The sequence below is a fragment of the Mauremys reevesii genome, unplaced genomic scaffold (assembly GCF_016161935.1).
Source record: "Mauremys reevesii isolate NIE-2019 unplaced genomic scaffold, ASM1616193v1 Contig112, whole genome shotgun sequence".
Classification (NCBI taxonomy): Eukaryota; Metazoa; Chordata; order Testudines; family Geoemydidae; genus Mauremys; species Mauremys reevesii.
The window spans coordinates 200,123-210,890 of record NW_024100730.1 but is presented as its reverse complement, the minus strand read 5'-3'; positions in this window follow the sequence as shown (position 1 = coordinate 210,890).

Genomic DNA, 10,768 nt, shown 5'->3' with positions numbered 1-10,768 from the left:
TGCGTATGCTGGGGGAGGGGGAAGTTACGCACGGAATGGGGTCTCCTCTCTGTCCAGGGCTATTTTGGGAGTAGCTGAGTTGCTGTTTCTTGCCTGCAGACTCTTGGGTAGCTAATAGCATGTGGCAATGGCCATCTGAAGGGGAGGTTTCCTAGGCACCAGTCACATCAGCACCATGGGGCTTCCAACCCGTTTCCTCTTTGTTTCAGCTTTTCAGGAAGTGCCTTTGACATGTGACAGGACCACAGGGCACATCCTCAATAGACATTACAAATGGCTGCAGAAGCTTGGAAATCTCGTGTCGGGTTCCGCATTCGACTAGGGAACCGGGACCGACACAGAAGACCTCTTTGTCCTGCTATGGTACGTACAACAGCGTCTTTGGAACAGGGACTGAACAACGAGGTGGATATTGGCAGATGACAGACAATTGTGTAGGTCAGTGAGGCGTAGAGAAGACTTTGAAGAAGTTGAAAGGGATCTAATAAAGCCATGTGACGGGGCAGCACAATGGCAGATGAAAACCAGAGCTGACAAAGTCAGGGCCATACGCATGGAAAGCCCGGAGGTGAACGACTCCTACATATCGCTGGTGTCAGACACCAGAGCATGGACGGTTGGGCCCAGTGGCTGGAGCCGGGGTGGTGGGGCCTAGTGGAGGTCGAGCCGAGGGTTGGAGCTGGAGTGAGGAGCAGCTAGGGGCAGGGCCAGGGTGGGATTAATGATTCGCAGCCAACAGGAGCTGTAGGGGGCGGAGCCTACAGGCAAGAGCAGCTCATAGAGTATCACTAGCAGGGTTGGAAGGGACCTCAGGAGGTCATCTAGTCCAACCCCCTCCTCAACGCAGGACCGATCCCCAACTAAATCCCCAAATGGCCGGGGGGGGGGGAGAGGAACGGCAGCGCGCGGAGCCGCCTCGCCCCACCCCAGCCAGGCAGAGCCGGCCCGGCTGGAACGCAGCACACAGGGGCTTTAGCGGCTGTACCACGGGGCCCCCCTTAGCCCTACTCCTTTCATGAGTGCATCACTGCCCCACTTCTGCCCCAGCCCCACACACGGTTACAGGGCAGAACCCTGTAGCTGAACTCTGAAATCTCTCTCACTGTAATGAAGTTACTGCAGAGTCAGGACAACCCCACCTTTGGGCTCCATGTCTGACATCTCTCCCCACTGCACAGAGCCCTACATTCACAGAGCTTCTCGCATGTGATTCCCTCAGTCATCAGAGCCAGGCGGAGAGAGGAGAAAGTCTCCCAGACTCCCTCTATCCATTGCCAGCCCACAGGGTAGCGGAGGTTGTGGGGGGTTGGGTGCTCTCTTTACGCAATGCCAGCTCTCAGGGAAGTTACAAAGGAGCATTAGCAAAGTGTGGTGGTTTTGTGCTGTGGAAAACTACCCTGCTGGAAGGTTTTGTTCTTCTGATTTGTGTTCCTGCCCTTTCTCCCTCTTACAGACATCTAGAGGCTAACAGGAGCCAACCGAGCCCACCACTGATCACATCTCTTGGGAGACGGCAAAGCAGCTGCTGCATGGGAAGGAGGAGAGAGAAGAGGCAGAGCAGGATGTGCCGGGGTGCACCAGTCACACATAACCTCACAGTCTAGGCGGCGGAAGCCAAGCCTCCCCAGCCCTGCCGGACATGCTACAACTGGAGCACCAGTGTGAAAGGGAGCAGCTCAGCTCGGTCTAGGCAGATGCCGAAAATGGAGGATGCACATTGTAGGCTCCAGTCCAGAAGCAGCTGACGCCCCTGACTGCAGAGCCCCAAGGTGCCGAGACCCAACCCCATCCCCGGGTGCCTGCAGACGTGCAGGGGAGCTCGGAGTCTCTGGGAGATTCCCACGCCGGGAGCCCAGAGACCCCCAGCCCATGTCCTAGAGACATCTCGTAGGAAGTAACCTGGGAGAACTAGCCATCGCCATGGTGACTGACGTCAGATGTTCTGGCTGGATCCCCACTGACTCAGTGCCGAACACATTGGCCATGGACAAGGCCCTGGGGTAGGACCCGGGGGGGGAGTAACAAGGGCCTGGGTCCCCCTACCCCGGCCACCATCCATCCTTGGGTGGCAGCCCACCTCCCCAATGTGCCACTAGACTGCACAGCCCCAAGAGGAGGGGCGGCCATCTTGTCTCTGAACTCTCAGCCAGACAGCCCTGTGCTGAAGGGCAGCGATATTGACTCTGCCCGTTGGGCCACACAGCACTGAGGGAGAGAGCAGCCATATTGTCTGGAGCCATCGGGCCACACAGGCGTGAGAGACAGGATAGCGGCACGGACACTGGTCTCTGGGCCACACAGCCCTGCCGGAGAGGAGGGCGGCGTGACGGACTCTGGTCGTTGGGCCACACAGCCCCGACAGAGAGGGAGGGCGGCCGCACGGACTCTGGTCTCTGGCCCCACAGCCCCGACGGAGCGGGCGGCCGCACGGACTCTGGTCGTTGGGCCCCACAGCCCCGACGGAGAGGGCGGCCGCACGGACTCTGGTCGTTGGGCCACACAGCCCCGACGGAGAGGGAGGGCGGCCGCACGGACTCTGGTCTCTGGCCCCACAGCCCCGACGGAGAGGGCGGCCGCACGGACTCTGGTCGTTGGGCCCCGCAGCCCGACGGAGAGGCGGCGCGACGGACTCTGGTCGTTGGGCCACACAGCCCCGACGGAGCGGGCAGCCACACGGACTCTGGTCGTTGGGCCACACAGCCCCGACGGAGAGGGCGGCCGCACGGACTCTGGTCGTTGGGTCACACGGCCCCGACGGAGGCGGGCGGCGCACGGACACTGGTCGTTGGGCCACACAGCCCCGACGGAGAGGGCAGCCACACGGACTCTGGTCGTTGGGCCACACAGACCCGACGGAGAGGGCGGCCACACGGACTCTGGTCGTTGGGCCACACAGCCCCGACGGAGAGGGCGGCCACACGGACTCTGGTCATTGGGCCACGCAGCCCCGACGGAGAGGGCGGCCACACGGACTCTGGTCGTTGGGCCCCACAGCCCGACGGAGCGGCGCCGCACGGACCCTGGTCGTTGGGCCACACAGCCCCGACGGAGCGGGCAGCCACACGGACTCTGGTCGTTGGGCCACACAGACCCGACGGAGAGAGCGGCCACACGGACTCTGGTCGTTGGGTCACACGGCCCCGACGGAGAGGGCGGCCGCACGGACTCTGGTCGTTGGGTCACACGGCCCCGACGGAGAGGGCGGCCGAACGGACTCTGGTCGATGGGACACACGCCCCCGAGGGAGAGGCGGCGCCGCACGGACTCTGGTCGTTGGGTCACACGGCCCGACGGAGAGGGCGGCCGCACGGACTCTGGTCGTTGGTTCACACGGCCCCGACGGAGAGCGGCGCCGCGGACTCTGGTCATTGGGCCACGCAGCCCGACGGAGAGGGCGGCCGACGGACTCTGGTCGTTGGGCCACACAGCCCCGACGGAGAGGGCGGCCACACGGACTCTGGTCTTTGGGTCACCCGGCCCCGACGGAGAGGGCAGCCGCGGACTCTGGTCGTTGGGCCACGCAGCCCCGACGGAGAGGGCGGCCACACGGACTCTGGTCGTTGGGCCACACAGCCCCGACGGAGAGGGCGGCCGCACGGACTCTGGTCGTTGGGCCACACAGCCCCGACGGAGAGGGCGGCTGTACGGACTCTGGTCTCTGGCCCCACAGCCCCGCAGGAGAGGGCGGCCGCACGGACTCTGTTCTCTGGGCCACACAGCCCCGACGGAGAGGGCGGCCACACGGACTCTGGTCATTGGGCCCCACAGCCCCGACGGAGAGGGCGGCCACACGGACTCTGGTCGTTGGGCCACGCAGCCCCGACGGAGCGGGCGGCCATACGGACTCTGGTCATTGGGCCCCACAGCCCCGACGGAGCGGGCGGCCACACGGACTCTGGTCTCTGGGCCACACAGCCCTGAGGGGGAGGGCGGCCGCACGGACTCTGGTCGTTGGGCCACACAGCCCTGAGGGGGAGGGCAGCCATTTTGACTGTGGCCATTAGGTCAAACCACACTGAGGCTAAGGGCAGTTATTTGGTTCCAGCCAAGGGACCTCGCCCCTTCACCCCTAAGGCATCACTCGTCTGTCACCAGGAGAATGACCCCATGACATAAGACTTTCGGGGTCAAGATGCAAACGTGAGCAGAAGCAAGGAGTGGCATGTGACCCCTCTAAGAGCTCCTCCCACTCCTCCCCCAATCTGGGGGTATTTTATCGCCATCGATCTACCTCAGGAATGGATCTGAGCAACGGGGGAAAGTTCTGGGGCAGAGTGACCCATCCGGAAGTGGGTCATGTAACCCCTCCAAGGACTCACCCCAGTTGGGGTGGGCCTCATCCCCTTAGGACCAACCAGAGAGGGGATTTCACCAGATAGGTGAAAGTGCCATGGTGGGGTGACCTGCCCATAAGAGGGGCCCATCACCCCTCCATGAAATCCCCCCACCGTCCTCTGCTAATCGATCAGGGTTTCACACTCATCCCTTAGGCCATCCCAGAAGGGAAACGTACCGATCAGAATAGGTAGTGCCCGAAGGCCTAGGCCAGAAGCCGCCGATCTCCGGAGCTCCATGTTTGCGTGACTGGCAGCATCGTCCTGGAAGTCGCAACCCAACACTGCGGGGAAGAGGCCGTCTCGTTCCAAGGATGTGTTTTGCAGAAATCATGGCCTCGACCTTCGGGCTATATCTGTTCTGATTGGTACATGTTTCCCTTCTGTGATGGCCCAAGGTGGGTTGAAACCGTCGCCAATTGGTAGAGGGTGGTGTGAGGGCTTTTTAGATGGCCCATGTGATCCTGTTGCGGGCAGGTCACTCCGCCACATTACTTCCGTGTTTGGTCAAATCCCCTCTCGGGGTGGTCCTACAGGGCTGACACCCACTTCAATTGGTAGAGGACAGGGGGAGGAGTTCTCAGAGGGGATACACAACCCCCTTCTGGATGGGTCACCCTGTCCCAGAACATCCCCTGATCGGTCAAATCCAGTCTCCAGGTTGTAAAATGCTAGTTGCCCCTGCCAAATTTTAGTAAAAGAAGGGAAGAAAGGCATGTACCTTTTGCGTTATCTATAAGGTGGCCATCTTGGACTTGGGAAAAGAATGTGGTGACCTTTTCCCATGTGCTCTATTATTTTGGGTGGGGAAGCACACTCCCACGCACGGATTGAATCCGCGTAGATAGGGTCTAACATCCAGGCAGAGACGACGCAAAGAGGGATAGGGAGGGGTTTTAGTTAGGTCTACTCACCCGTTCCTATGTCCCTCATCGAAGTCCGTCCCTGATGTCCAATGTCAAGAGAGCAGCAGCCATCCACCACTGTCCTTGCAAGAGAAGAGAGAGAACATCAACATTACCTCAGGGTGTAACTGTTTGGGAGAGTGGAGCATTTCCAGAGTTAAAGTTTTGTTAATCTGCCCTTCTCTGTCCTATCCTAGCCCTTTTCCCCATAGGAAATAAAGTCTTGTTTGTGTGGTTACCACTGCGTGTCCTTTTTTTCTTGTGCTAAGGGAAGCTCCGATAGATGGGCTTTACAAAGGGGACTATGTGGGAAGAATTTACTGTAAGATTCCCCATGTCTTCTGAATGGGGTTTGGGTCCTGCCCTCTTTAAAGGAAGGAAAAATCCTTACAGGTGATCCCACAGGGGTGAAACCCACTGTGATTACTTAGTCATCTGTCCTATTCACCACGATGTGTGTGACCCTGTGTATCACAGGGAAGTAGCCCATGGGGCATTATAAATCCTCTGATTTCAAATGGACACTCGTGGATGAAGAAGGACAACTTTCAAATCCAGTGTGCACCGAGATTGTATGGACACTGAACGTATTGAGTACAACGCTCTTATCTTTCATCTGTTCATTAAACAAGGCCAAAGGAGCAGGGTTGGGAGGCTGGGCATTGACTTCCCCAGGATCATTCCTCTCCTAGTGATTCCCATTACAAATCTCCAGTCAAGGATGGGTAAGAATGGTGTCCCTAGCCTCTGTTCGTCAGAGGATGGAGATGGATGGCAGGAGAGAGATCACTTGATCATTGCCTGTTAGGTTCACTCCCTCAGGGGCACCTGGCATTGGCCACTGTCGGTAGACAGATACTGGGCTAGATGGACCTTTGGTCTGACCCGCACGGCCTTTCTTATGTTCTTATGTATGGACAAACCCTAATGTCCTCAGTGATTCTAAGGGACAAGATGCCAGGTTTGGAATAAAATACTGCCTCCTTAAGATCATGTTTTCCATGAATTCAACTGTCACCAGATGGATCAGACTGAACAGTTTCAAACCTCGAGGAGGCTCTTACCTTCTAAACAGGGTCGGCTGTTTTCAAGTAAAATCACTAAAAGGGAAGGAGAAAACTCGAAAGAGGTTCCTCCTGGCGCTCAGGTACGTGAACCCCAATATTCCCCCAGTCCTCAAAGAGAGACCTGGAGAGGGAGACTTGCTGAAGCAAAGCCACAGGGTCTCTGAGGTTTCCCTGGCCCCTCGCCCCTGTCCTGCCTGGCTGATGTCAGCATCTCTCTGTGAGGTCACCACCTCCCCACCGCCTTTGACCAATAGTCTGAGGTCCTGCAAAAGGCCTTTGTGATGTCACTGCCACACCCCTCCCTTGCTGGGCTAATGTCCTGCCCCTGGCCAGGCACTTTGAAGGTTTGAGCTACTCCCTGTGGATCACCCCACTCAAGGAGCATTCGTTCTAGGAAGCAAGCCGGATAGACAGGAAAACATCAGACGCTGCTCCCAATGCTACACTCAGTTCTAAAGAAACTAGTCGACTTTATTGCCACAAGAGACCATTAGAGCATCTAATCTGACCCCTGCATATCACAGGCCTCCTGTATGACACACTAGCTACTTTTGGGGTAAACACATTCCAGAAAGGCATCCAGTCATCATGAAATGACGTCACGAGATGGAGAATGCACCACTTTCCTTGGTAGCTTGTTCCTGTGGTGAATCATCCTCGCTGTTGAATATTTGTGCCTTAATTGTAATATGAATTTGTCTCTTTTCACCTTAGGACCCGGCGAGGTGGGAGTGTGCCAGACCTTGGGCTGCAGCCCAAGCCGGAACTTCTACATGACAATTAAACAGCCCCACAGCCTGAGCCGTGTGGGCCCAAGTCAGTGGTACGGGCCAGCCACCGGTGTGTAACAAGTTTGCGTGGAGAATTTATGCAAAACTGGGAACTGAACCCAGATTGTTTCAATTCTTGCCTCCCCCCTTAACCGCAAGCCCAGCGTGTGTGTGTACAGCATTGTTTTGGTCTGTGTTTGCCTTGCATTGGCTTCCAAGGAGGCTGTGGAATTTCCTTCATTGGAGGTTTTTAAGACCAGGTTAGAGATACGCCAGTCTGCGAATGTCTAGGGATACTTGGTCCTGCCTCAGCACAGCGGGCTGGAGTAGATGACTTCTCAAGATCCCTTCCAGGCCTACATTGAAATAATTATCTTTTTTGCTGCGTCATGTTCTACGCTGAGCTGTTTTGCATGGTGCCATTTGGAACTGTGATCGCACCATGTTGTGTAGCAGTTTTATGGTGAATTGTTTTGCCTCAGCTTGTTTTCCATTGTGTACTTTTGTCCTAGGATGTCATAGTTCGCATCGTGTTGCTTTCTTTTCCTTTGTATTGTCATTTTATGCTGTGGAGTGTAGGTTGTGTTTTTTTTCCCCCTGAATTTGCCTGACATTATGTTGTGGTGAGTTTTATTCTGTATGTTGTGTTTTTATATGTATATATTGCATAGCATCCTAGAAATGTAGGGCTAGATAGGACCTCAAGATGTCATCAAGTCCAGCTTTCTCTGCTGAGGCAGGACCAAGTATATGTAGATTATCTATGACAAAGCTTTGTCCTATTTGTTCTTTAAAACTTCCAGGGAAAGAGACTCCCAGCCCCCTTGTAAGACTGTTCCAGAGCTGAACTGCCTTAGCTCTGGGGACACCCACACAGATTTTAGTGGTGAGCAGCTCTGGAGAGAGAGGAGACCCCAGTGAGTGGGCAGTTGGATAAAGAGACTAAAGTTGGGAGGAGAAACATTGACGTGTCCAAGGTCACCCAGGCTGTCTGTGACCGAGCTAGAAATAGGTTCTAGTGCCACCGTACTGCTGTTTCTGAAGGTCTCTGCCACACTGCTGTTTTAGGCACTGGTGCAAACCCTTAGTGTAGACAGAATTTACACTGGTGCACTCTGGCACTGCTGCACCATGTCCCAGTTTGAAGGTTTGGGGTGGGGAGAGGGGCTGTGACCTCCCTGAGGCCTGAGGCTGACTGAACGGTGCAGCTGGTAACGGAGGGGCAGCAGTGAGTACTGGAGGTATGAGCCAGGAGCACAGCCCCACAGGACTGGACACTGACTTCTCCTGACCCAGGGGACACACCCCAGCGAGGTGGTTTGTCCATGGATGTGCAGGCTGTCTTGGCAGAGCAGCTCATTTGCAATCTCTGCACAGCTCTTCCTACAGTGTGCACTGGGGACCTCTCCAAGCTGCGAGTGATGGGGCTCGGGAGTTAACAGGATCTGTTCCTGGCTCTGTCATGGACCTGTTTAGTGACCTTGGGGAAGTCACAGCTCCTCTCTCTGTAACACTGTCTTCAGTGACTCGAGAGCACTAGCACCAGCCTCAGGCAGACTGGTGAGAAGCAGGGCACAAACCCCAAATTGGGTGTGAGGTCTGTATGGAGATTTCACCAACCAAGTATCCAGTGTAAACGCTTCAGGCATTGTAACAGCATTAACATGGAATCACAGACAGTCCTCTTGGGTGATCCCATATATCTCACCACGCAGGTGAGCTCACCTTTGTGACAGGTGGTCCCTTACTCCAGGGTTCCCAACCTTTTCTTTCTGAGCCTCCCACCCCCACCCCCACACACGCTATAAAACTCCACTGCCCATGTGGGCCACAATAACTGGTTTTCTGCATATAAAATCCAGGGCTGGCCTTAGGGGTAGCAAGCAGGGCAACTGCCTGCGGCCCTGCCACAGGGGCCCCGCAAAGCTACATTGCTTAGGCTTTGGCTTCAGCCCTGGTGATGGGGCTCAGGGCCCTGGACTTCAGCCCCATGCGCTGGGACTTCAGCTTTCTGCCCTGGGACTCAGTGAGTCTAATGCCAGCTTTGCTTGGCAGCCCCCTGAAAGCTGCTCACGTCCCCCCAGGGGGGCCCTGGTTGAGAACCACTGCCTTACAGCATGAATCACAGCAATGTTCAAGTTACTGCCAGTCCCAAAGGACCCGTCACTTCCTTAGGTCAATTAAATCTTAGATCTTCCAACAAAGACACTTGTAGCCAGTCCTGTCATAACCTGTATTAAGACTTATTTAAAAGGAAACGAGAGTTGTTAACAAAGTTAAAGCAGGTAATGCTATAGATGCAGATGAGTTGCAGTCTTAAATTTCAAAGGTAATAGAAGCTTCAGTAATAAGCAAGCTCTACATATTCTTTAGGTCTAACCCAGGCTAAGCAGCTGGGGATCTCTTGCTTATGCCTAGAAACTTCCCCTCCTCCCCCCGAGAGTCCAGGCAGCATACAGACAATCAGTTCCTTCTCTATGGGGTTTTTCATCCCCTTCCTACCATGTGCTCTGAGCAGCAAACTCAGCTAATGGGAAGTGAAGAGCACAACAACAGTCTTGTGTCTTTGTTAACATCCCATAATAGTCTCTCTGGTGTTGATGGACCTTTCCTGCCAGGCATTCTGTTGCCAATCAGCACTTCACATAGGTAAAGTCTCTCTCCTGTCTGGTGATTTACAGAGCCACAGAGGCTCACAATGCAACTAGTCAGATGTTAACTCAGGCAGCAACTTACAAGCATTCAATAAAGTCTAAACACAAAACACATTCTTATGTTCACAGTCTGTATGAGGAGTATCTACTCATTTGGACTCACTGGGGAGCCACAGAAAGAAACAAGGTGTGCTGAGGCAAGAAGGCCCAATCCCAGAGCCCCCAGGGTCACGCTTCCCAAAAGCTAAAACTAGGCCCAGCCCATGAAAGGGGCACTCCCAGGAGAGACTGTATAAAGGCTGGAGCATCAAATAACTTAGTTAATCTGAGAGAGCTGCCTTGGGGACAATGACAGGGAGAAACCCCAGAGTGACTTCTTTGATTCTGCTCATCTCTGGCCTTTGGTTCATAGAATCACAGAACTGGAAGGGACCTTGAGAGGTAGCTAGTCCAGTCCCCTGCACTCAAGGCAGGATGAAGTATTATCTAGACCAGGAGTGGCCAACCTGAGCCTGAGAAAGAGCCAGAATTTACCAATATACATTGCTAAAGAATCATCAGCTCCCACCCCCTGCTCCCAGTGCCTCCCACCCATGGGAAGCCACACTAATCAGCACCCCCCCTCCTCGCACTCCCGATCAGCTGCTCATGCTATGCAAGACACTCGGTGGGGGGACGGGGGGGATGGAGCGTGGGCACTGCAGGCTCAGGGAAGGGGTGGAGTGGGGGCAGGGCCTGTAGCTGAGTAGTGAGCACACCCAGCACATTGGAAAGTTGGTGCCTGTAGCACCAGCCCCGGAGTTGGTGCCTGTACAAGGAGCCGCGTATTAAATTCTAAAGAGCCACATGTTGGCCACCCCGATCTAGACCATCCCTGAGAGGTATTTGTCCAGCCTGCTCTTAAAAATCCCCAATGATGGAGATTCCACAACCTCCCTAGGCAATTTATTCCAGTGCTTAACCACCCTGACAGGGAGTTTTTCCTAATGTCCAACATAAACCTTTCTTGCTGCAATTTAAGCCCATTGCTTCTTGTCC